Here is a 24,739-nt window from a genome sequence, read left to right as displayed (position 1 = left end):
TGCCCGAACGGGAGCAGCACAGTATTTCCTCAAGAACGCTGACAATCTTACATGAGTTCGTCAGTGCTTTTGCGGAAATTCAAGTGACCAGTGTAGACAGCTGGCAAGTTTTTCCGGAAAAGTGGCTGATTTTCCGGAAAAACTGGCCAGTCTAGACACAGCCTCAGTCTTTATGCTCCTTTCTATTTACTTCACTAGGATTTGACTTCCACTTTTTAAAGATGCCTTTTTATTTTTCACTGCTTCTTTTACATGGTTGTTAAGCCACGGTGGCTCTTCTTTAGTTTTTTTACCTTGTTTTTTTAATTTGGAGTATACATTTAAGTTGGGCCTCTTATGGTGTCTTTGAAAAGTGTCCATGTAGCTTGCAGAGATTTTACATTAGTCACTGTACCTTTTAATTTCTGTTTAACTAAACTCCTCATCATATATATAGTAGCCCTGTGTCTGTGTGTCTGTAACTCTGACATACATGGCCACGCCCTCTGGATGTGTACATCACTGCCCCGCCCCCCTTCCCCGCCCTCCGTGGCAGTTCAGCCAGCCCCACAACTGAGGGGCGCACCACTCAGCGCCACGGCGGGAGGAGGAAGGGGAGGGGGGTGACGTACACAGCCCCGCCCCCTGGCCGTGTACATCACCGCCCCGCCCCCCTTCCTCTCCCACCGGGCCCACATGAGTGGCGCTCAGTTGGGCCCCGGCGGGGGAGCAAGCAGTGGTGAGTGGCCCTTTAGGGTCCGGCTGTGATCAGTGGCTGCACCTCCCCAGCACCAGGTCTGCTTCCCGCCCCCCTCCTCCCATCCAGCCCCACGGCCCCCGATCCCCCCCAGCTCTGCTTCCCACCCCCTCTTCCTGCTGACCAGACCCACGCCCCCCCAACACCTCCCCGCCAGCGCTGCTTCCCTCCCCCCTTCGTCTGGGCCCCCCCATCCTCCCCTCCAGCCCCACAGCCCCCAATTCCCCCCCCAGCTCTGCTTCCCACCCCCCTTCCGGCCAGCCCCGCCCCCTTCCCCTCCCTCCGTGGTGTGCCCCGGCGGGGGAGCAAGCAGTGGCAAGCGGCCCTTTGGGGTCCACGCTCCCCACGCCGGGCCCACCTGAGGAAGGGCGGGGAGCTGCCACTTGTTCCCCCGCTGGGGCCCAGCTGAGCACCGCTCAGGTGGGTCCGGCAGGAGCGGGGCTCAGCTGGGCCCGGGGCAGCAAGCGGCCGTTTGGGGTCCATGATCCCCAAGTGTGGGGAGCGTGGACCCCAAAGGGCCGCTTGCCGCTGCTTGCTCCCCCGCCGGGGCCCAGCTGAGCGCCACTCAGGTGGGCCCTGTGGGACAGGAAGGGGGCGGGATGGTGATGTACACAGCCAGGGGGCGGGGCCGTCTATGTCACTGCCCCCCCTTCCTCCTCCCGCCGTGGCGCTGAGTGGTGCGCCCCTCAGCCGGGCCGCCGCGGGAGAAGGGGGCGGTGACGTAGACAGCCCCGCCCCCTGGCCGTGTACGTTACTGCCCCGCCCCCCTTCCTGGTTTACAGGATCGGTTGGCAAAGGCTTCCGCAGGCGACAGATCTGTGTCTAGTCTGCCGAGCTGTGCCGGATCAGCTGATCAGCGGCACAGCGTGGCGTCCATGTTTATTTTAATGAAGCAGGGATTATTTAAATCCCCGCTTCTTTGCCTACGCCGGGTAAACTAGTTTACATGGCTCCATCGACGGAGCCATGTAGTCTAGACACACCCTTTGTGTATAAGCACTTTAAAAACTCGTCTGCCCTTTTCTGATGTGTCAGATTCTTTTTCATGTGAATGTTTCTCGTCTGATCTGGCCCATACTTTATCCTCTTCCATCCTCTCCTCCTGACTAAAACCTAGAGAATCTCTATCAATAGACTCTCCTCTAAGAGACGTCTCTGTCCGATCCACGTGTTCTTCTGCACCAATCGGCTTTCTCCCGTCTCTTAGTTTAAAAATTGCCCTGCAACCTTTTTAATATTAGTGTTCAGTGCCAGCAGTCTGGTTCCATTTTGGTTTAGGTGGAGCCCATCCTTCCTGTATAGGCTCCTCCTATCCCAAGTTTCCCCAGTTCCTTATAAATCTAAATCCCTTCTCCCTACACCATCATCTCATCCACACATTGGATGAGAAGCTCTGAAGCTCTGCCTGGCTACCTGGCCCTCTTGTCCAAGCTCAGCTCACAAGAGACAGGCAAACTGGCTGTACAACCAAGACAGCATGGGAGTCAGTGGGGCATGTGCAGGCTCATGGGGCCTATGAGCCATTTGGAGATGTTGCATCCAGACTCAGACCAACATTTCCAGACGTCTCTGCTGCATTTGGGGCCCTCACTTTTGGGTGCCCAACCTGGGATGCTTTGTGCCTGTTCGAAAGCAATTCTGAGCATCCCTCTCCCCAGCCCCACTGGCCTCAACTGGAACAATAGGTTGCTTTGAGTTCACTGATTATAGTAAGACACTCCAGTGACCAGCTGGCCTAGTGATCAGGTCTCATCAGATCATGGCCAGATGGTTTCAGCCAGCACAAAGTGACTGTCTTGGAAGGAGTACGGCAGAAAGGGACTTGAGGGTCATAGGGGACCACAAGCTGAATATGAGTCAACAATGTTGCACTGGTGCAAAAAAAAAAATCATTTGGACATCTGCTAGCAGAAGTAAGACACAAGAAGGAATTCTTCAGCTCTACTCCACGCTGACATGGCCTCAGCTGGAGTCTTGTCTCCAGTTCTGGGCACTACATTTCAGGAAAGATGTGAACAAACTGGAAAGCCTGGAGGAGAGCAACAACCAGAGGCGTAGCAAGAGAGGAGCGGGGAGATGGGGCAGTTGCCCCCAGGCTCCACGCGGGGGGCGGGGGCGCCAATTTAGCTGCCTGGACGAGACAGAGAGACCCGGCTTCTTTTTACGCTGACAGCCTCTGTGCGAGATCAGAGCAACCCCACGATGGAGACCCTGAATTTGGGGATGGAGGGGTGGCAGCTGGAGTTCAGGGCTGACTCCGACTTCCACCCTATCCTGGTCCAGCTGGAGGCTGGGGTGCAGCTGCAGGCCAGGCAGACCCCAGAGCTACGAAACCCCCAAGAGCTGCAGGGGCAGTTACAGGAGAGGGCCGACCCCTAGAGCCAGGCCTCTCCACTCACTGAAGGGGAGCAGATCGAAACCGGGGCCAGCTCCTGGAGTCCCTTGCCCCCAGGAGGATCTGCTGCAAGAGCTGCATCACACTCACACTTGCCAGCCCCAGTAAGCTACCCCTGCCTTCCAGCGCCCTGCCATGGGCCCTTCCACTCCCACCGCCATCCCTGACTCCTGCACCCTCACCCCCGTCCCTGAGCCCACCTCTGAACCCAGCCCCCTGCCTGACTCCTTAACTCCCCCGGCGCTCCTCCAACACCAGCACCCTGTCCCGAACCTGCCTCCTGACACCAGAACCCCCTGCCCTGAGCCCCCCTACATGTCATAGAACCATAGAATCCTAGAGCTGGAAGAGACCTCAGGAGGCATCAAGTCCAGCCCCCTGCCCAAGGCAGGACCAATCCCACCACTTTTCCATAGGGAACCCATCCCAGTGCTTCACCACCCACCTAGTGAAATAGTTTTTCCTACTATCCAACCTAGACCTCCCCCTCTGTAACTTGAGACCATTGCTCCTTGTTCTGCCATTCGTCACTACTGAGAACAGCCGCTCTCCGTCCTCTTTAGGACCTTCAGCGAGTTGGAGGCTGCTCTCAAATCCCCCCCCACTCTCCTCTTCTGCAGACTAAACAAACCCAAATCCCTCAGTCTCTCCACATAGGTCATGTGCTGCAGCCCCTCATCATTTTGATCGCCTTCTGTGGACCCTCTCCAGTGCGTCCACATCCTTTCTTTAGTGGAGGGCCCAGAACTGCACACAATACTCCAGATGTGGCCTCACCAGAGCCAAATAAAGAGGAATCCCTCTGCTTAAGAACACGAGCAAAGCTGGGGACATTGCTTGGTGCTCTACAGAGACCGGCTCCCACTCCGCCTATGCTGCAGCGGCTGCTCTCAATGCAAGGAAACCTGCACGTCCCTTTGCAGCCCAGCCTCCTCAGCCTTCTTTGGAAGCCCTGAGTTCCGAACTTCCCACCAGCCACCATCATGCTGCCAGGCTTTGCGTGGACACGCCAGATGCACATAGTGTGCTGCCCCCGCAAGGGTCTCAAGCAATTCTCCAGCCTCGGCCGCCCATGCGGGTGTGAGTCATTGTCACTCCAAACCACCGGGTCCCACTCCCCTTTTGGGCTGCGAGCTCCCGCTTCCCACGCAGCAAATTCTGCACTTTGGCCAGACGGGGGCAGCACAGAGGGTCCAAGCCAAACCCTGTTCGCATGTTCCCCTCCCAGCACAGACTGGAATGTGTAAAGTCCCACAGGTAGTAACAAAGGATTGCGGGACATAAATGTTGCCTTTGCCCCAGGATGCAAAACACCCTCGCTACGCCTCTGGCAACAGCAATGATGAAAGGTCTAGAGAGATGCCCCGTGAGAGAAGATGGAAAGAATTGGGTTTGTGTAGTCTGGAACATGGTGACAGTTTTCAGGTACGCAAAAGGTTGTTACAAGGAAGAGAGCGAAATTGACAAGGAGCAATGAACTTAAATTGCAGCAAAAGAGATTGAGGTGGGACATTAGGAAAAACATCCTGTCAGGGTGGTTAAGCACTGGAATAAATTGCCTAGGGAGCGTGGGATCTCTCTCTTTGGAGGGTTTTAAGAACAGGCTAGACAAACACCTGTCGGGGTGGTCCAAATAATACTTAGTCCCACTCTGAGAGCAGAGGACAGGACTAGAAGACTCTCCAGGTTCCTTCCAGCTCTACAATCGTATGATTCCATAATCTGCTCATCTAACACTAGTCCCTACATGCAATGTCTCTGAGGCAACAAGGCTCTAACAAGACTTGGGAAAAATGGAAGATGCTCTGGGACTGGATTTCAAATGAGTACAAGCTGGGAAAACCCACTGGCTTTCTCATGAGAGATCTTTGGCTGGTTTCAAATGACTCTAACCATTCTAATGCATTCTTTGGAAAGCATCTAGCAATGTGGGACAGATCTACGTAGTAAGGCTGCTTTTGTCACTATGTTCAGAGCAGACAATCATCTTTCTCTTTCCTATAAATCTCCTGTCAAAACCACTGGGGTAATTAAACAATGCCTTAGGGCATCTGCTACCACAGTAGCAGATCTCTGTCCAGCAGCGGAAGCTATGCTTGGATTAATCAGAGAGACAGCCATTGAAAGGTGTCAGTCCAGAAGTTGACTGATGAAGGGACTTACTTGAATCCTTAAGTGAGGAGTGTTTGTTAAGCCAGGTGAAGTACTCAGACGTGATTCTTACAAATCGATAACAGCGACTTCTGGATTCTACCCAGCGTGTGCGTAGCTGTACGGGTGCCTGTCTTACAGAACGCTGGGAGTTCGGCGGAGTGAGGCGCTGCCAGCCTTCCGCCTGCCGAGTGATCAGGACAGTGGGGAGACTGTGAGCACAGCGTGGAATGCCAGCAGCAAATGGATGATGAAGATTTGACTTCAGTTTCCTTCTTGTCATGATGAGTGGCTCAAGCTTGTCCTTGTGCTGTTTTCTGGGATGAGAGACATCAGGATTCATCTCATGCTGCTCCCAGGCACAAGAGCTGCATCCGGACGTTCTCTTCATCATTGCATAGAATTTTGTGTTCTGAGAGAAGTTGCTTTCTGCCTGATCGTGGGAGTGAACCAATGAGCTTATGGAAGTACCGAATAGACAGGACCACCAGAGATCAGCCATCCAAACAAGATGTCAGGCTCCATTAAGCAACACTACGGATATTCTACTGCTATCGTATAAATCAACTCAAAGATTTACCCAGCATTGCCCGGGTCCGGCACTGTAGGGTGAGCCTTGCAGGCCTCCTGACAGGCTGGAGGAGAGGGAGGGAGGCTGTGGAGTGCCGCTAGTGCTCCCTGGACCTATGGGCAGAGGAGGGACTACGCAGGCCAGGCCAGTCCCGGGAGGAGGGAAGGGGGGCGATGCAGACCTGCTAGTGTAGCCACACTAGGCGGTTTGGTGGTGTTGGGGGGGGGGGTTGCCTGCGGGTCCTGAGGGGTCCAGGGTGGCACTCCGGTGGGGGCAATGGTGATGGACCAGCGGGGCTTCTTCTCCTTTCCCCCAGTGCTCGAGCTGAGGGCTGGTGTGGAAGGATTTGGGGCGAGGGGGCCACTTACCTGGGCCAATGGACTTGCCTCTTCTGGTACCTGGTGCCATATCTTTCCAAGGCAGCATGGTAGAGGGTGGGGGGGGGGTCACAGAGTCACAGAGCCCCTCCCCAGCTGCTCCCAGCCACAGCTGAGAGAGGGAAAGGGATTACCTGGCCCACATCTTTGCAGAGTTCGTCTTTTCCTCCGTCTCCTTGTGGTTGGAAGCAGCTTGTTCCTACCTGCGTAACCTGCCTGCACAGCCTTGAAAGGCAGCTGACAACTCCACGCTGCTGCTGGCCACTGACGTAACCCAGCCACCTCCTGTCCCCTGGCTGTGGGCAGGAAGGGGTTAAGCCCCAAGGCCGCACTGTGCCCCAGGGCCCAGGGAACCTGGCCAGAGGGGTCGCTCAGCAGTGGCGGGTGCCTATGGGGCAGCGCAGACCCATGCTCCCGGAGGGCAGGACCCAGGCTGGTGGGCGGGTTGAGGCGTTTGCTCTGCAGGGCCAGGGCATGAACAGGCTGGAAATGGCTCCTCCCTCCCACGCCAGGGCTTAGCAGAGGGGCGGAGGGGCGTTTCCGTGCCCGCGCTCTGCGGGGCTTCGGCACGCGCAGGGCTCGGCTCCTGGCCAGCACCAGGCCTGGGGGTCTTGAGCCTCCTGAGGTGCAGCCCAGCCTGAGGCGGGCGGGGGAAGGAGCCTGCGCCCCGACCAGGGGCTGTGCTGGGAGCAGGATGCACCCGGGGGGGGGGGCGGATGGAGGAGCAGCAGGGCTGGGGGGGGGCGTGGAGTGAAGGGGCAAAGCAGGGAGGGGGCAGCACATTAAGAGCAGGAGAATTGACCCATAACAGGAGCCTGCCCACCCTCACTAGCCACCGCGCCAAGCAGCCAGTGACAGCTGGAAATGTGATGGGGGCAGGGCTCTGCTGGCTGAGAGCCAGCACACAGAGGGGGGCGGGGAGGGGCTGTCGGACCAGCCCGGGGAGTGGCCGGCCCCGCACGTTGCAGTGTTACAGCGCTGCCTCTCCACCAGCCTTGCACATCTATCCCGCCCCGGGCCCCTGACCCAAGTCTGCTTAGGGAGACGGAAAATAGGGAGCAATTTGCCCATTTTTAAGGACACCTGCAGGAGAGCTTAAGTACAGGACTGTCCCTTTAAAACAGATTGCACTAGCCAGGAGGGCCTTGTGCTCCGTCTGAGCTGGCCGAGCGGAGGGAGCAGGGAGCAGGGGCCAGGGCCGGGGCCAAGCTGGGGAGCAGAGCGTCTGGAGAGAGCCAGGAGGGCTTTGGGCAAAGGCCCAGAGCAGGGAACTGCCACCAGCCAAGAGGCCGCGCAGGCCATCCTTGGAGGGGGACTGTAACCCTGACCCAGGGACTGTCGCTGGAGGGAAAGGTCCTGCCACCCAGAGCCTGAAGGTGTGTGGCCATCTTCAGACACTCTAGCTCCTGCCCTCGGCGACCACAACAAGTGTGGGGGGCAAGCCCCCCGGGAATCTTGAGCTCATTGGGGTTACGAGGAATCTGCCACACAAGGGGGTGGGAGGGGAGCCCTCGAGGCCAGGCCGGCCTCTGGTAAAGCAGGGACGCAGAGCCGTTCATTAGCCCATTTCACCGGGATAGTGCAGAAGCCAGGAAAGTTCCCCACAGTAGCAGGCCCATTCCCCGGCTTACGTGTCAAGGCTCGCTCCGAGCTAGCCAGGAAAGGGTTAACTCCCAGGCTTTTCCGCTGCTTTGCCTCCTTACGAGGAACAGACTTTGCAAAGCTGCAGGAAGGTTCCTTCTTCCCTCGGCAGATCTCTGGGAATGAAAAGTCTGTGCTCCAGATATTCAATTACTCATAAAATATTTGGCCTGTCCCTGAGGCGGCTCAGCAGCCCTCCCAGCCCCCCCAGCCCTTCTGACGGGCTGCCGATGTGCATCTGCACGTCACCTCCTGCTGCAAGGTCAATCTCTCCCATTTAAAGCAGCAACATTAGAAAGCAAACCAGATTTCAGCCGGAATTAGTCTCAAATGGAGCATTCAGGGGAGCAGAGCGCAGGAGGGAAAAACCAGCGGGGGGGGGGGGAGGAGGGGATGTGCCGGCCTCCATGCAGCAAGTGCCCCAGAAGCCCAGCCTGCTCCCCCAGGTGCTCGGGCTCAGTGGGGGAGGGTAACACCAGCTCCTGCCTCGGCGCGCTGGACGGAGGCTGAGGGCCAAGGCTGGGAAATGATTCTGTCCCCTCTGAGCGTGTCATGCTGGGCATGTGCAGGGAGGGACCAGCCTTTGGGGAGTTTTGCTCCCCCACTGGCAGGGCCATCTGTGACCTAGAATCTGCCAAGAGTGGCAGGCTGGGTGGCTGATCTCCCTGGGCCCAGGTTACCATGGGGACGACCAAGGACTGGTGAGCCTGGCCTGTGTTTGGCTCCAGGCAGAGCTAACCAGTGATCCTTGCTGTCAGCCCCAGCTCCTTCTGCTCTGTTTGGCGCTAGGCCTCCAACCCTCGAGCAGGCAGCGCTCCGGTCATCATCGTGAGGGTTAGCCAGCAGCCTGGGGACTAAGGGGTTAACTGCACCTAGCTCAGGTAGAGTTAGGAAATGGGAATGTAGGTAGGAATTGCAAACTAGGACAAAGGATTTTTGGGTTTCCCTCCTTTGTCTCTGGGTAGTTTCTTTCCAGCTATTGAAGGGGACAGAGGGTATGTCTACACTACCCTCCTAGTTCGAACTAGCGGGGTAATGTAGGCATACCGCACTTGCAAATGAAGCCTGGGATTTGAATTTCCCGGGCTTCATTTGCATAAGCGGGGCGCCGCCATTTTTAAATCCCTGCTGGTTCGAACCCCGTGCCGCGCGGCTACACGCGGCACGAACTAGGTAATTCGAACTAGGGTTCCTAGTTCGAACTACCGTTACTCCTCGTGGAATGAGGAGTAACGGTAGTTCGAACTAGGAACCCTAGTTCGAACTACCTAGTTCGTGCCGCGTGTAGCCGCGCTGCACGGGGTTCAAACCAGCCGGGAATTAAAAATGGCGACGCCCGGCTTATGCAAATGAAGCCCGGGAAATTCAAATCCCAGGCTTCATTTGCAAGTGCGGTATGCCTACATTACCCTCCTACTTCGAAATAGGAGGGTAGTGTAGACATACGCAGGGTGTCTCCCTCTAAGAAAATATTCTTCACAGTCTGTAGGTAGGATAAATCCATTAGGTTTTATTAATTTACGAGCCAATTAGCCTGTTATAAGACGGGATTTTCAGGTCTCTCCTCCACGTTGGTCTTCTTTCCTGAGCCTCCGGTCTCTCGCTCCGTCTCTCCTCCTCCATCCTCCCCTCCTCTCCCTCTCTCAGCTCTCCTCCTCCTGCCTCTCTCTCTGTCTCTCTCTTTCTCTTCTCCTCCCCCTCTCACTCGGGGGACTGCGAAGCCCAAATGGCCGTTTGGGCTCCATGCTCCCCGTGCTGCATGGAGCGTGCGGAGCCCAAACGGTCGCTTGCGCCACTTGCTCCCACGCGGCGGCCTGGCTGAGCAGCGCAGAAGTCAGCCGAGTGCCACGGCGGGAGGCGAAGGGGGGCGGGGTGTTGACATTCACGGCTGGGGGCGGGGCCTGGAGCCGCTGTCATGCCGCACGTCATCGCCCCGTCCTCCTTTGCCTCCTGCTGTGGCACTCAGCTGTCTTCTGCGCCGCTCAGCCGGGCCGCCATGGGGGAGCAAGCAGCACAAGCGGCTGTTTGGGCCCCTGCTCCCCATGCAGCATGAGCCGCCCAGAGGGAACAGCCGGCATTTCAGCGTTACAGGCTCACAGACGCTGGGCTACTATATATACGATGACTAGCCAATTAGCCCGTCATAAGACGGGATTTTCAGGTCTCTCCTCCACGTCGGTCTTCTCTCCTGAGCCTCCGGTCTCTCGCTCCGTCTCTCCTCCTCCTTCCTCCCCTCAGCTCTCCTCTCCCTCCTGCCTCTCACTTCTGCGCCACTCAGCCGGGCTGCCACGGGGAGCAAGCGTCCGTTTGGGCTCCCCCATGGAAGTCCAGCTGAGCGGCGCAGAAGTCAGCCAAGTGCCATGGTGGGAGGCGAAGGGGAGCCATGTACATCACCGCTCCGCCCCTCTTCCCCTCCTGCCGTGGTTCTTGGCTGACTTCTACGCCACTCAGCCGGGCCGCCGTGAGAGAGCAAGCGGCTGTTTGGGCCCCGCACTCCCCATGCAGCATGAGCCGCCCAGAGGGAACAGCCAGCATTTCAGCGTTACAGACTCTCAGACACTGGGCTACTATATATATGATGACTAGCCAATTAGCCCGTCATAAGACAGGATTTTCAGGTCTTCTCTCCTGAGCTCTCTCTCTCTCGCTCTCTCTCTCTCTCTCTCTCTCTCTCTCTCTCCCTACTGCCTCCCCCCCACCTCAGCTCTCCTCCACCTCCTGCCTCTCTCCATCTCTCCCTTTCTCTTCTCCTCCTCCTCTCTCCCCTCCGTCTCTCCCCGCCCCCCTTCCCCTTCCCCCCCCCGCCATGGTGCTTGGCCGAGTGCTGCCTGCTCAGCCGGGCTGCCACGAGGAAGGGGGTCAGGGTGGTGACGTACACGGCTGGGGCCAGGGCCATGTACATCACCACCCTCCCTTCCCCTCCCACCCCAGGGGAGCCCAAACAGCCCCTTGCGCTGCTGGCTCCCCTGGTGGCCCGGCTGAGGGGTGCAGCACTCAGCTGAGTGCCACAGTGGGAGGGGAAGGGGGGCGGTGACGTACACGGCCCCGCCCCCTGGCCATGTACGTCACCGCCCCGCCCCCTTCCCCTCCCTCCGTGGCGGCTCGGCTGAGTGTTGCGCGCTCAGCTGGGCCGCCGCGGGGGAGGAGGGGCAGGGCGGTGACATACACGGCCAGGGGGCGGGGCTGTCTACGTCACCGCCCCCCCACACCTCTCCCGTGATGGCCCAGCTGACGGGGGCACCACTCAGCGCCACGGCAGGAGAAGGAAGGGGGGGAAGCGACATAGACGGCCCCGCCCCCTGGCCGTGAACATCACCACCCTGCCCCCCTTCCTGTCCCACCGGGCCCACCTGAGTGGCGCTCAGGTGGGCCCCAGTGGGGGAGCAAGCGGCGGCAAGCGGCCCTTTGGGGTCCGGCTGCAGCCAGTGGCTGCACCCCCGCCCCCCTTGCCAGGTCTGCTTCCCGCCCCCTCCTCCCGTCCAGCCCCATGGCACCCAATCCCCCCCAGCTCTGCTTCCCTCCCCCCTTCCGGCCAGCCCCGCCCCCTTCCCCTCCCTGCAAGACGCTGATGTACACGGCCAAGGGGCGTGGTCGTGTACATCAGCGTTACTGACGCACAGACACTGGGCTACTATATATACGATGGTTTGGGAATTGGAATTTAATGTCTGTGCATTTAAAAATGGGTTTTGCTCTCCTTTGTAACTAAGGGTACGTCTACACTACAGCACTAATTCGAACTAACTTAATTCGAATTAGTTAATTCGAACTAGTGCATCGAGACCTAAAAACTAATTCAAATTAGCGTTTTGCTAATTCGAACTAGCATGTCCACATTGAGTGGACCCTGAACTGAGGTTAAGGCAGGCCGGAAGCAGTGCCGGCAGGGCATCAGGTTAGGACTTAGAGCGTGGAGATGCTGTCTCAGGCTAGCCGAGGGCTGTGCTTAAAGGGACCCGACCCCCACCCCGGACAGACGATTCTCAGGGGTGCCCCGCTTGCAAAGCAGTCCTGGCTTGGAGTGCCCTGAGAGCCCACACTTGGCACATCACAGCACTCGGCCATCAGCCCGGCTGCACTTGCCACAGGCTGCCATCCGGGGGGGGGAGGGCCAATCGGGGGGCTGCAGGAGAGCGTCCACTCCGAGGAGCCCGCAGAGCCACCCCAGTCCTCCACATCGGGGGCTCATACCCCATTCCTCCCTCACCTCCTTCCACTTACCCTTCCCTAGCCCCCCTTCCTGATGTACAAAATAAAGGACACGTGTGGTCAAAAATACAAACTCTCTTTATTTAACAAAACTGGGGGGGGGGGATTAACCTCTGGGGAGACTGGGAAAAGGAGGTGGGAGAGGGGAAGAGAGAGGGCGGGAGAGGGGAGGGGGAAACCTGGGAGGAGGGAGCTGGAAGGGGGAAGCCAGGGGAAGAAGGAGGAGGGGAAGTATCAAACTATGGTACACCCACATCTTCAGTACTGTGTACAGATGTGGTCTCCTCACCTCAAAAGAGATGCTTTGGCCTTGGAAAGGGTTCAAAAAAGGGCAACTAAAATGATTAGGGATTTGGAACAGGTCCCATATGAAGAGAGGCTAAAAAGACTGGGACTTCTCAGCTTAGAAAAGAGGAGACTGTGGGGGGATATGATAGAGGTCTATAAAAACATGAGTGGTTTGGAGAGGGTGCATAAAGAAAAGTTCTTCATTAGTTCCCGTAATAGAAGGACTAGAGGACACCAAATGAAATGAATGGGTAGCAGGCTTCAAACTAATAAAAGAAAGTTCTTCTTCACAAACCACATAGTCAACCTGTGGAACTCCTTGCTGCAGGAGGCTGTGAAGGCTAGAACTAGAACAGAGTTTAAAGAGAAGTTAGATAAAGCCATGGAGGTTGGGTCCATGGAGTGGTATTAGCCAGGGGATAGAAATGGTGTCCCTGGCCTCTGTTTGTGGAAGGCTGGAGAGGGATGGCACGAGACAAATGGCTTGGTCATTGTCTTCGGTCCACCCCCTCCGGGGTAGCTGGTGTTGGCCACTGTCAGCAGACAGGCTTCTGGGCTAGATGCACCTTTGGTCTCACCCAGTACAGCCGTTCTTATGTTCTTATGTTCTAAGCTCAGGGCTCAGGGTCGGAGGGTCTCACTGGACCACCTTGATTTTCATGCAAACCTGTTCCTGGGTTTGCATGTGCCCTTTGGGGGGAGGGAAAGCTCAGTGGTTTGAGCATTGGCCTGCTAAACCCACGGTTGTGAGTTCAATCCTAGTGAAGGCCATTTGGGGCAAAAATTCATCAGGGATGGTACTTGGTCCTGTTGTGAAGGCAGGGGACTGGACTCGATGACCTTGCAAGGTCCCTTCCAGTTCTAGGAGATAGGCAATCTCCATTATTAAAGGCTGGCAGCTATCCTGCCCTAGACAGCCACTTTCCTGTGCCTAGCGTGGACATTGGAGGCCTTCCCCCAAACTTGGATGAGGTCCACAATCTCTGCACTAGACCAGGTGGGCACCTGCCTCTTGCTGCCCCGGGCAGGCTCCTGGGAGCCACCACCCTGGTCCCGGGAAGAGGCGGAGGGCTGGGTGGCAGCGGGTGGCTGGCTCGTGCAGAGTCTGTTGGCTAGGTGCTGGCAGGCTTGCAACTGGCATGGGCACCGTAGCCAGACCGTGCCCCTTTAAGGACTCCGGGGCCAGGAGGGGGGCAGAAGAGTTTCCCTGGTGGTGCCCAGAGTGGCCACCAGGGCAAGCTGGGAAGGGCTAGCCTCCCACTAGTTCGAATTAAATGGCTACACAGCCCTTAATTCAAACTACTTAATTCGAACTAGGCGTTAGTCCTCGTGGAATGAGGTTTACCTAGTTCGAATTAAGCGCTCCGCTAGTTCCAATTAAGTTCAAACTAGCGGTTTGCCTGTGTAGCGCCTATGAAAGTTAATTTGAACTAACAGCTGTTAGTTTGAATGAACTTTGTAGTGTAGACAGACCCCATGTTATCTTGCCCTGCTCACTGGAGCAGATGTCATGGGACTTCCTGTGACATCAGCAGATGTAAGCCTAAACTCACATCATGTTGCATGGAGCCAACAAGTGCACCAGGCTTTCCTTCGTGTCACATGTGGAATGTAGGAATCATGTGGTGAAGTCTAAACAAGGCCAGTGTTCACCAGAGGTGAAAGGAAGTGGTGCACAGCACCGGGAAGAGCTGGCTGAGCCATGGCAAGCCAGCAGGGAGCTATTGAAAGCTGGCACAGGGTGGAGCTCTGGGCCTACAAACCGTTCACCAGCTGCCCAGACCCGATCTCTGTTACATGGTGGAAGGGCTTTTATTTGTAATCATTTGTAGAAATTGGCCTTGGTGGTCAGCAAGGGGACTGAATATGCAGCAACTCAGCGGTGATCCATCTGGAGCAATGCGGAGTGAGGGCCGTGCTGCTACAGGAGGGCTTGGCACTGGACACTGGGCCCCAGCGTGTAGATTGCAGCTCAGTCCTTGCTGCTCTGTGCCCAGCACTGTCCAGTGAGAGGCTTGGGATCAGTCCTTTGTTAAATCCTCCTGGAGCATCAGTGCTAGACATTTTACACATTTAGCCCCTCCCCCCTTCCCCAATCGCTTCAAGCTCTTCCACAGTCTTGGCAAAGAGCCTGCAGTCAGGTCAATGCTGCCCTCAGATACATGTGTGTAGTGGTGACAGGGAATAACACCAGTGAAGACCAGAGTAAGTGAAAGTTGAGTCAGGCACAAGAAACGCTGCGGTGCAGACAGGGCCAAAAACCGAGTTAAGCTACTTCGACTTCAGACCCAGCTCCCAGCTTATGCCGTGATGCTGAAGACCAATTTTCATTAAAAACCAATTGTTAATGGCCTTTCCAGATGTGAAGAAACTTTGCAAACGTGACCTGAGTGTAACCGGTACAGGAGCATCTACACTACGCAGAGCTGAAGTCAAAGTAGCTTAACTTGGCTTTTTGCTCTGGCCACACGGCAGGAAGCCGAAGGAAGAGCACTCGTCCTTCGTGGGCCTGGCCCACGAAAGCTCATCATCTAATAAACCATCTTGTTAGTCTTTAAAGTGCTACATAGTCCTGCATTTTGCTTCAGCTGCCCCAGACTAACACGGCTACATTTCTATCACCACTCGTCCTTCGACTTCCCTTACTCCTCATGAAATGGGGGTTACCGAAGTCGGAATAAGAAGCCCATTATTTCAAAATTATTTCAAAATAACAGGCTTGCTGTGGAGACATGCACTCTTATTTTGAAATAACACGAGTTATTTTGAAATAAGAGGGCAGTGTAGACACAGCCTGTGCCTGCCCAGAGCCTGAAACAATTACTCTGAACAGGGGATCAGCTCCATTCAACATATTGTGTTAACCTTGAGCTCTGCTGTTCCGGGATCCTCTGTTCACACAGCCCCTGCATACAACTCTGTGCAGGATGGACTAGCTGCTCCCATCCCATCATGACTCTTCCGCTGTGTCTACACTGGCAAGTTATTCCAGAAAATCAGCCGCTTTTCCGGAAAAACTTGCCAGCTGTCTACACTGGCCGCTTGATTTTCCAGAAAAGCACTGACGCTCTACTGTAAGAAATCAGCCACTTTTCTGGAAAAGCGTTGCCGCTCCCATTCGGGCAAAAGTCCTTTTTCCGGAAAACTGTTCCGGAAAAGGGCCAGTGTAGACAGCTAGCTAACGCTTTTCCGAAAAACCAGAAGAAACGGAAAAAAGCGGTTTGGACGCCTGGAGACCCCGTAGGAGCCCTGGACTTCCTGGTAACCCGAGCTTTTAAAGCAGTCGCAGGCTGCTGAGCGCACGTGGCAGGAGCGTGCCTCAGACCTGTGGCCTGAGCTCTGCCACAGTGCCCCAGCCCTGCCCAGCCAGCATCAGAAGCCAGCCATGGCAGCTCCTGCTGGTGAGCCCCCTGCACCCCCAGCTCAGGAGGCCCCGAGGCGCCGCAAAAGGCGAGCTCGCTCCTGGAGCCCCAGGGAGCTGGAGACCCTCCTGGACCTCTGGCAGGAGGAGGAAGGTCTCCATGACATCCGGTCCCGGCGTCGGAATGTGGACATCTTTGTCCGGATGGCCGAGGCTCTGGCCCATCATGGACACCCTTGCCCGGAACAGCGAGCAAGTCCAGGCAAAGGTGAAGGAGCTCCGGCTGGGGTACGTGCGGGCCAGCGAGGGCAAGGGGGCAGGAACAGACACCTGCCCCCATTACGACTGGCTGCATGCCATCCTCGGGCAGCCAGCCCCGCAACCCCCGGACGTGCCCGTTGACACCTGCCAGCACTCCCCCATCATCCGAACCACCGAGGCGGGGGAGGGAGAGGACAGCGGTGGTGCTTCGGGGGAGGAGGCCAGCGTTGCCACCCAGCAGGCCCCCTCCAGCAGCTCCTCCGAGGCCGGGGAAGGATCCACCGGTGAGTCTTTGCAGTTTGCACTCACAGGGCAGAAGGCGGGGGGGGGGGAGGGAGGGAGCCATGTGCCCGGAGGGAGCAAGGGGGAGATCATGTCACTCAGGCCACGTGAGCTGCACGCTGTGTAGCATTAGGCAGCAAGCAGCACGTGCAACCACGTGCAGCCTGGTGACCGAGCGGCACGTGGCCGCAGCAGGCAGCTGCAGGGCACGCCTGGGACCGTGCTGCTCACACACATTCGGCGGGACCAGGGGGAAGGGTGGATGCCGGCTGGGACTCAGCCCAGAGCCCGCTGCTCCACCAAGGGTGCAGCACAGAGAACGGCACACTGTCCCATCCCTGTGTGGGGAACAGGCTATCTATTTATAGGCTGCGTCTAGACTGGCATGATTTTCCGCAAATGCTTTTAACGGAAAAGTTTGTCCGTTAAAAGCATTTGCGAAAAAGAGCGTCTAGATTGGCACAGACGCTTTTGCGCAAAAGCACTTCTTGCGGAAAAGTGTCCGTGCCAATCTAGACGCGGTTTTGCGCAAGAAAGCCCCAATCGCCATTTTTGCCATCGGGGCTTTTTTGCACAAAAGTTTTTAGCTGTCTACACTGGCCCTCCTGCACAAATACATTTGCGCAAGAGGGCTTTTTCCCGAATGGGAGCAGCATAGTATTTGCGCAAGAACACTGACAATCTTACATTAGATCGTCAGTGTTCTTGCGCAAATTCAAGTGGCCAGTGTAGACAACTGAGAAGTTTTTGCGTAAAAACTTGCCAGTCTAGACACAGCCCTACTGTTTCCATCTGGCACAAGCCCACTCCTCCAGCATCCAGCCACCCCATTCACAGACCACCATTTGTACACGCTCGTGCTCCCCACTCTGCATTTCCCCACCCTTATGTCCTGCCGAGACTCTAAGTGGCGGGACTATTTAAGACCCGTGGAGGGCGGGCCAGCGTATATTCCACCCTAATTCTGCAGCCCATCGGGGACATCAGTGGGCGGCGCCTTCATGGCGCCGTGAGCACAGGCATGTAATTGGCGCGGTTCACCCCTACCCGAGATGCCTGCCCCTTTTGCGGCGTGAGGGAGAACCTGGCACATGCCTATCTACAATGTGTCAGGCTGCAGCCCCTATTCTGGTTCCTCCAGAACCTCTTACTGAGGTTCTGGCTTCACTTCTCCCCTCACCATTTCATTTATGCGCATCCTATGCCTGGCCCCACAAAGTCGCGAGACCTCCTCCTGGCCTTAGCAAAAGCTGCCATCTACAATACCAGGAGGAAGATGCTGGACAAGGGGGTTCTCTGAGACTGTGGGGCCTATTTTCATTCCTCCCTGGGTTCACGTACCCGGGCTGTGTCCACTGGCTCCATCGACAGCTTTGAGGAGCAGTGGGCACCGTCCGGGGTTCTCTGCTCGGTGTCCCCATCCGGTTCCCTCGTTTTAAACCTGTGACCCGCACCCCCGACCCTTTAGTCATTATTTATCCCCCTTGATCCACTGGACATGGGTCCAGTCTTCCCGTCCACGAGGCTGGGGGAGGGGCTTTTAGAATGTGGGCGGGCTTTGCCTTCCCATGTTTTGAAATAGAGCACCACTACAGGGACACATAGTTCCCACCTCCCTTGACACGTTCCTGCACCTCCCTCAGGAGGCCTGCCCCACTCTTTGAGAACTGCTACTATGAACTGGACGCACAACTGGTCAGAAGGATGTACAGACAGTAATGATCAATTATTCATAAAACAGCTGGAAGGGAAACCAAATCTGGTCCCATGGAGGTCTGTCTCGTTCTGTTCAAGCTGTATGTACATCTAAATATCTTAGCGTGCATCTGTCTGTGTGTCAGTCTGTGACTCTGGTCAAGATCTCCTCCTTCGTTCTCCAGGGGTGGGGAATCCAAGGCTTGGGGGCCAGATGTGGCCTTCAGCTTACCTTGATCTGGCCCTGGATCTCCCTCTTCCAGCACTGAGAAGCCCATGCCTGCATTCCAGCCCCTTCGTCATCCCCCCACGGGGCTGGAGCACACAAAATCTACTAGCCTGGCCCCCCCAGACTCTGGTGCATGAGGGAAATGAGGGGAGCATCTTTCTGCTCAGTCAGGGACCATGTCAGTGGGGTTTTGCTTCTCACTTGTGTGTGGTTCCTGGCTGATTTTTCAGTGGGTCAGTGGCCCCCAACCCAAAATGTTTCCCTGCCCCTGTCCAAAACTTTAAGGAGCTAGGCCCGGGCCACCAAATTTGCTATGAAGCTTTCTCTTCTCCTAACTTAAAGCAAAGCCAGGGTCTGGTTGTGCCAGGACAACCGGAAGTCCTGGGAAAAGGACAGTTTTCCATAACGTGCAAGGGGAGGGGCTGCTGTTCCACGGGATGCGAGAGTAGAGTGGCCACTGGGAGCAGCGAGCCCAGGGGAGAGCTATTCTGCAGAGTGTCCACTGGGGCAGTCGTACCACCAAGGGAGTAGCCAGCAGGGCTGGGGCTCTGCCATCTTGCCTGCCACCAGAAAAGGTAAGCGGACCCCCCCCCCGTCCCCAACCCTTTCCCCCCTTCCCAGCCCTCGGCCACAGCACTGATGAGGGGGCGAACAGGCCTTGGGCAGACCAGGGGAAGGGAAGAACAGGTCCTGGGCAGGTTGAAGGGGTGTCCTGGGGGAGAGGGAAGAACAGGCCCCAGGAAGACAGGAAGGATGGACTGAGAGAGGGAAGAATAGGCCCTGGGTGTGCTGGTGGGAGAAGAACAGGCTGGCTGTGAGGGAGAGGACACGCCCCTGGCTCCCCAGCCTCCTGTCCCTCTCCACGGCCCCACGGCCCTGTCCTGACAGACCCAGGTAACGTCAGCTAAGTCACCTAGTACCGTCCTACATGATCTGGGTAATGGCACCGAGAATAAGCTTAGACCGTGTGTATATGGAACCAAGCTGAGGGGGTTGCGAGCACTCTGGAGGACAGCGTTAGAATTCAAAATGATCTTGATAAATTGGAGAAATGGTTTGAAATAAACGGGATGAAAAGCCAAGCAAGACGAGTGCGAAGTCTTCCACTTGCTAAGGCTCAAGCAGGTGCCCAAATACAAAATGGGCAATGGCTGCCTGGGCAGGAGTCCTGCCGAAACGGATCTGGGGGTAGGGCTGCCAGGTGTCCGGGATGCACCCGGACAGTCCGCTATTCTCTGAATTTTTCCCTGGGCAGGAGGCAAAAATGCCAGGCACCTGGCAACCCTACACACTCAGCGCCCGGCCTCCCCCCAAACCCCTCTCTGGCCCCCAACACCCCTGCCCCCCAACCCCGGCCCCCACGCTTACCTGGTTCGCCAGGCTGCCTCGTGGACTGAGGAGTAATGGTAGTTTGAATTAGGATCTCTAATTCGAACTACCTACTCCATGCCGCGTGTTTGGACTAAGGGGGATTTAAAAATGGCGGCGCCCGGGAACATGTAAATGAAGCTGGGAATATTTAAATCCCAGGCTTCATTTGCATCTCCAGTTGCCCTCATTTGCCTACCTAGCTCGAACTAACAAGCTAGTGTAGACGTACCCTATCTGGGGGTTGTCATGACTCATAAACGAAATAAGAGTCAACAGTGTAAATTGTTGCAACCAAAGTGAACATCCTTCAGGGATGTATCAGCAGGAGTGTTGTATGCAAGACACAAGAAGTAATTCTTCTGCTTTACTCAGATAAGGCCTCATCTGAAGTATTGTGTTCAGTTCTGAGCACCATGCTTTGGGGAAAAATGTGTACAAACTGGAGAAAGTCCAGAAGAAAACACCAACAATGATCAAAGGTCTAGAAAACAGGACCTCCAAAGAAAGACTGGAAAAAACCTGTATTTGTCTAGGCCAGCGTTTCCCAAACTATGGGCCGCGGCCTGCTACCGGGCTGCAGGAAAAAAATACCAGGCCTTAGCATGGCTGCCAGGAGGGGAGCAGAGCGGGGCGGGCTGGGAGGAGCGGGGGGAGGAACCGGCCACGGGGAAGCAGGGCTGGTCGGGGGCAGCGGGGCTGGTGGGGGGGGTCGTCGGGAGAGTGGGGATGGTGGGGGGAGTCGTTGGGGGAGCGAGACTGGTGGGGGAGGTCGTCACGGGAGCGGGGCTGGTGGGGGGGGGTTGTTGGAGGAGCGGGGCTGGTGGGGGGGGGTCATCGGGGGAGCAGGGCTGACCGGAGGAGATTTGTGGGGGGCGGAGGGAACCGGCTGCTGGAAGCAGGGCTGGATGGGGGCAGTTGGGCTTGTGGGGGGGGGGTCATCGGGGGAGCAGGGCTGACCGGAGGAGATTTGTGGGGGGTGGGGGGAACCGGCTGCTGGAAGCAGGGCTGGACGGGGGCAGCGGGGCTGGACTGGGGAGATCGGGAAGAGAAAGGGGGGGGGATTCCATTTTGCCCCCCCCCACACATTCCCTCCCTGGAGTAGTTGTGAACTGCCTGGCAGGTAGACACACTCAGACAGCATGAGCACACCTACCAGCCAGGCAACTAAGGACGAATACACCTAATTATAATAAAAGGTACCTCATTAGAAATACCAGGCCTTTTATATGTCTGGTAATTTCTCAATTTCTTTCCCAGACAAAACCTTCAAATCCCGGACTGTCCAGTACAAAACCGGACACCTGGCAACCCTCCCCTTCCTGGCTCCCTCCCTCTTAGCCAGACACCCCCCCAGTCTGCTCCTGCTCCCGCCTCCTGGAGTGCTCATGTGGCGCCGGATCCCCCAAGCCCTGGCCTGGGCTGGGTGGAGGATGCAGCCGGGTGAAACACTGAACATTTATTCATTTTTTCATTCCTTTTTTTTATGCGTTTATATTTTGGGGCTGCAAAAGACAGTACTGGAAAAAAACCGGTTCCAACTAAGATAAAAAGTTTGGGAAACCCTGGTCTAGCCAGCTTTCTATCCATCTTACAGTCCATGTATCCAATCCATACTCCCTTCACTTGCTGGCAAGAAGATTGTGGGTGACTGTATCAAAAGCTTTGCAAACACTGACACTGGGGGCTTTGGGAGGACCAGAAACAACTTATTTGAATATTCATCATGTGCTTATTGAATATGCAAATGAATGTTACCGGTCCTCCAAAAGCTCGTGAATGGATTTACTGGTCCCCGTGTCAAAAAGTTTGGGAACCCCTGGTCTAGAGAAGAGGGGAAGGGGGGAAAGGCGGGGAGGTGTGCCGTGATAAAAGTCTTCAAGCACAAAAAAGTTGTAATTAAGAGAATGACAAATTGGTCTTAACCACTGAAGGCAGAACAGGAAACAATAACTTGCAGAAGGGAGATTTCGGACGTGCATTAGGCAGGGTAGTTAAGCGCTAGAACCTCCTTAGGGAGGTTGTGGAATCTCCATCGTAACAGGTTTTTAAGGACAGGTTGGACAATAACTGTGCAAGAATGGTCTAGATAATCTAGATTCTGCTCCAGTGCCGGGGACTGGACCAGCTGGACCACTGAGTTCCAGTCCTACATTTCCATGGGTCTATGATATGCTACTTATTGTAAATACGCAAATTTGCTCACGCAATAATTTGTGTAAAATGCCCCCCTGGGAAAGGCACAAAGCCTGCCAGAAATGGAATTTGGGCAGCTCTGAGTATGAGGGAGCCCACGCCGGGCAGCTTTGTTTGTGATTAAGGCTTCAAGAAAGAAAGAAGTAAATAAACGAATGAACCCCTTGTCACTCCCCACAACCAAACCTCACTCTTTCCCAGCTGGAGCTACCAGGCTCAGTGCTTTGCTCCCTATGGGATGCTGACAGGACATGGTGTGCCGGTGATCGGAGAGGTGCAAGGTGCTGCTTGTATTCAGTGGGCCTTTCTGAGAAGGCTTTTGCTTGCACATGCGACTCTGAAGGGCTGGGAATGGAGCCTGGGGGGGAGCTGCCCACGTACCTACATGCAAGTGTGCATGCGAGGGGCAGGCACAGGGGTCTGGCCAGGGGCAGTCGCTGTGCAGGAGTCAGTGAAATCGCAAGAGCCAGATCCGGTAGGCGGGAGTCAGAGTCAGGCCAGGATCAGAGACGAGAGGCAGGATGGGGCTGGAAGCAGGGTCAGTCAGGCCACAGCTGGAGTCGGTAGCAAGTAACAGGCCACGGTGAAGTCTGGACCAGCAAGAGGCCAAAGTCTGGCTGGTTGCCTAGACCACTTCCTGTGGCCACCACTGGGGCTAACAAAGGGGTTTGGTCAATCAAAGGGCTGCAGGGCGCGGTCACTCTGGCTCCTTTGGGTGGCCTTGCTGTGGTAGCTGCTCTCCAGGGTGCTCCGGAGGTGTGGCTCTGCATGGCCCTGGGGGACAGAGCCAGCCTGGGATCTGCAGACCTGGGCTGGTGCCTGCATGTGCTCTATGCTGGGCGGGTGCACAGTGGAACCCCCCTGGAAGAGTGTGTTAAGGGGCCCTTCTGCTCCCAGGCTGCTGAGGATCCCAGGCTGCGACAAGCCGTCTTATGCGTCAGAGTCACCTGCTGGGCAGGAGCATGGGACCATCCTGGGAATTTCCCACTGCTCATCAGCTGCACGGCTTCACCATTTCATCGGCGTGTCCCTGGGATCCTGTGAGCCCAGGGGCTTCTCTGGACTCAGCTGTGCGGGGGCACCCAGCCGTGTGGCACTCGGCCACTTTGGCTCTGCTCTCCCTGCCCGGCCTTGCCCTGCTTGTGGCCTGTCCCGACACACGTTTCAGGGAGGACTGTTTGACATCTCTTGGCAGCTCTGGCTGTTGTGCCATTTGTTTTTGCTTCCCTGTTAATCAGGAGACTGTCTGCTCTTTAGAAGCTGGAATACAAAGAGCAAAATGTCGCAGCAGGGGATGGCCGTGCTCAGGCATGGAAAACCAGAGCAGACGCTTTGTCCCAAGCTCTGCCACTAGATGTCATAGGGAAAGCAGCGCTCCGTGCCCTGCCTAGCACTCAGCCCTGCCACTCCCCGGGTGCACACCAGAGACACGGCCTGCTTCCAGGCTCAAGTAACCCACCCAGGGGCTCGCCCCCATATGGGGATGGAGCATCATGGTACCTCACTCCGCTGCTTCCTGCCCTCTGCCTTGGTGGCCCCCAAATGCTTTGTCTGACCAAGGTAAAACCGTGCCTGGGATTCAGGGTTCAAAGCGCATTGAAATGAACTGAAACCTTTTCCCAGAGGCAGGCTAAGCTGCCCTGCACAGCCTCGCTCCCGGGAGGGAGCCGCACGCCGCCCTGTCTCAAAGAGGCAGTTCTGTCATGCCGGGCCTCGGCACCCTGCAATATGGCTCCCTGAAGCAAGCCGAACAACAAGGCCTTTGCAGGCTCATTCTTTTCTTTGGGAGGGGAAGGGGGCCCGGAGAGAGGCTTCAGGGGCGTCCTGCAGCAGCAGAGATGCACACAAAGGGCTGAAATGAAAGAGCATCGAGCAAATCCTCTTAGAGGCCTTCACTGGATGTATATTCCCATCCCTGCCCCATCTGCCGGGAGACATTCCCCAGGCCGGAGGGCTCGGGGCTGTCACTCCTCCCACGCTGCTAAAACAAGGAAAATGCATTCAAGGAATTCAAATGGGCTGAAAAGGAAGAAAGGCTGCGCCACGCTGGCCGGGAGATCCTGGCGGTAAATGTAGCTCTGCTGTGGCTGGGGGGGGGGGGGGGTGAAAGCCTTGGTTACTGGGAGGGAATCCCAGAGTCCGAGGGGGAGGGGAGGCAGGCTGCACAGCTCTGCTAGCTCAGTTCCCAGTGCCACGGCTCCGCCAAAGGAGCCCAGGGAGGCGGGGGAAGCAGAGGGGGAGAGCCCATGCAAAGCCTGGCAATGGGACGCTCTGGGGGGATCGACTGGAACACACACGTGTGACCCCCACTCCCAGGCACAGGTGGAGACAGAGAACAGAAGCTCCCAGGAAACCCAGGGAAATGCCCCTTCTGAGGCTGGGCTCTGTCCCGGGCCACCAGTACCAAAGAGTCTCTGCACCGGGACTGGCTGACGGGGTAACGTGCCAAAGCATCTCGGACTTAGGAGACTGAGGGTGAAATTTGCACAGGTAACTAGGGAAGTGAGGTGTCCAATTCCCTTTGAAAACCAATGGGATTTAGGCTCCTATGTGTCTGTCACTTTGGAATCTGGGTCTTAGGCCACGAGGCTGTATTTTGTCTTACTCAAGTAACTCTGGGTATGTCTACACTACAGTGCTAATTCGAACTAAGTTAGTTCGAATTAGTTAATTTGAACTAAGCTAATTTGAATTAGCACATCTAGACCTAAAAACTAGTTTGAATTAGCGTTTTGCTAATTCGAACTAGCGCGTCCACACCAATTGGATGCAGGGGAGCACTTAAGGGCAGCTGAAACCGGTTCTGGCAGGGCATCAGGTCAGTAGTTGCTTTGTGTGGCTGCTGTCTGAGGCTATCTGAGGCTCGTGCTTAAAGGGACCCCCTTTGGACAGCTGGTTCTCAGCTTTTTTGCTTGCTTGCCTACCTTGCCGAGGGACAGCAAAGCGTTGGTCTCTGTGCCCATCTGTGTCGGTGCTTCC

The sequence above is a fragment of the Pelodiscus sinensis genome, chromosome 24, assembly GCF_052426305.1.
Source record: "Pelodiscus sinensis isolate ZL-2025 chromosome 24, ASM5242630v1, whole genome shotgun sequence".
NCBI classification, from domain to species: Eukaryota; Metazoa; Chordata; order Testudines; family Trionychidae; genus Pelodiscus; species Pelodiscus sinensis.
This window is presented reverse-complemented; position numbering follows the sequence as displayed.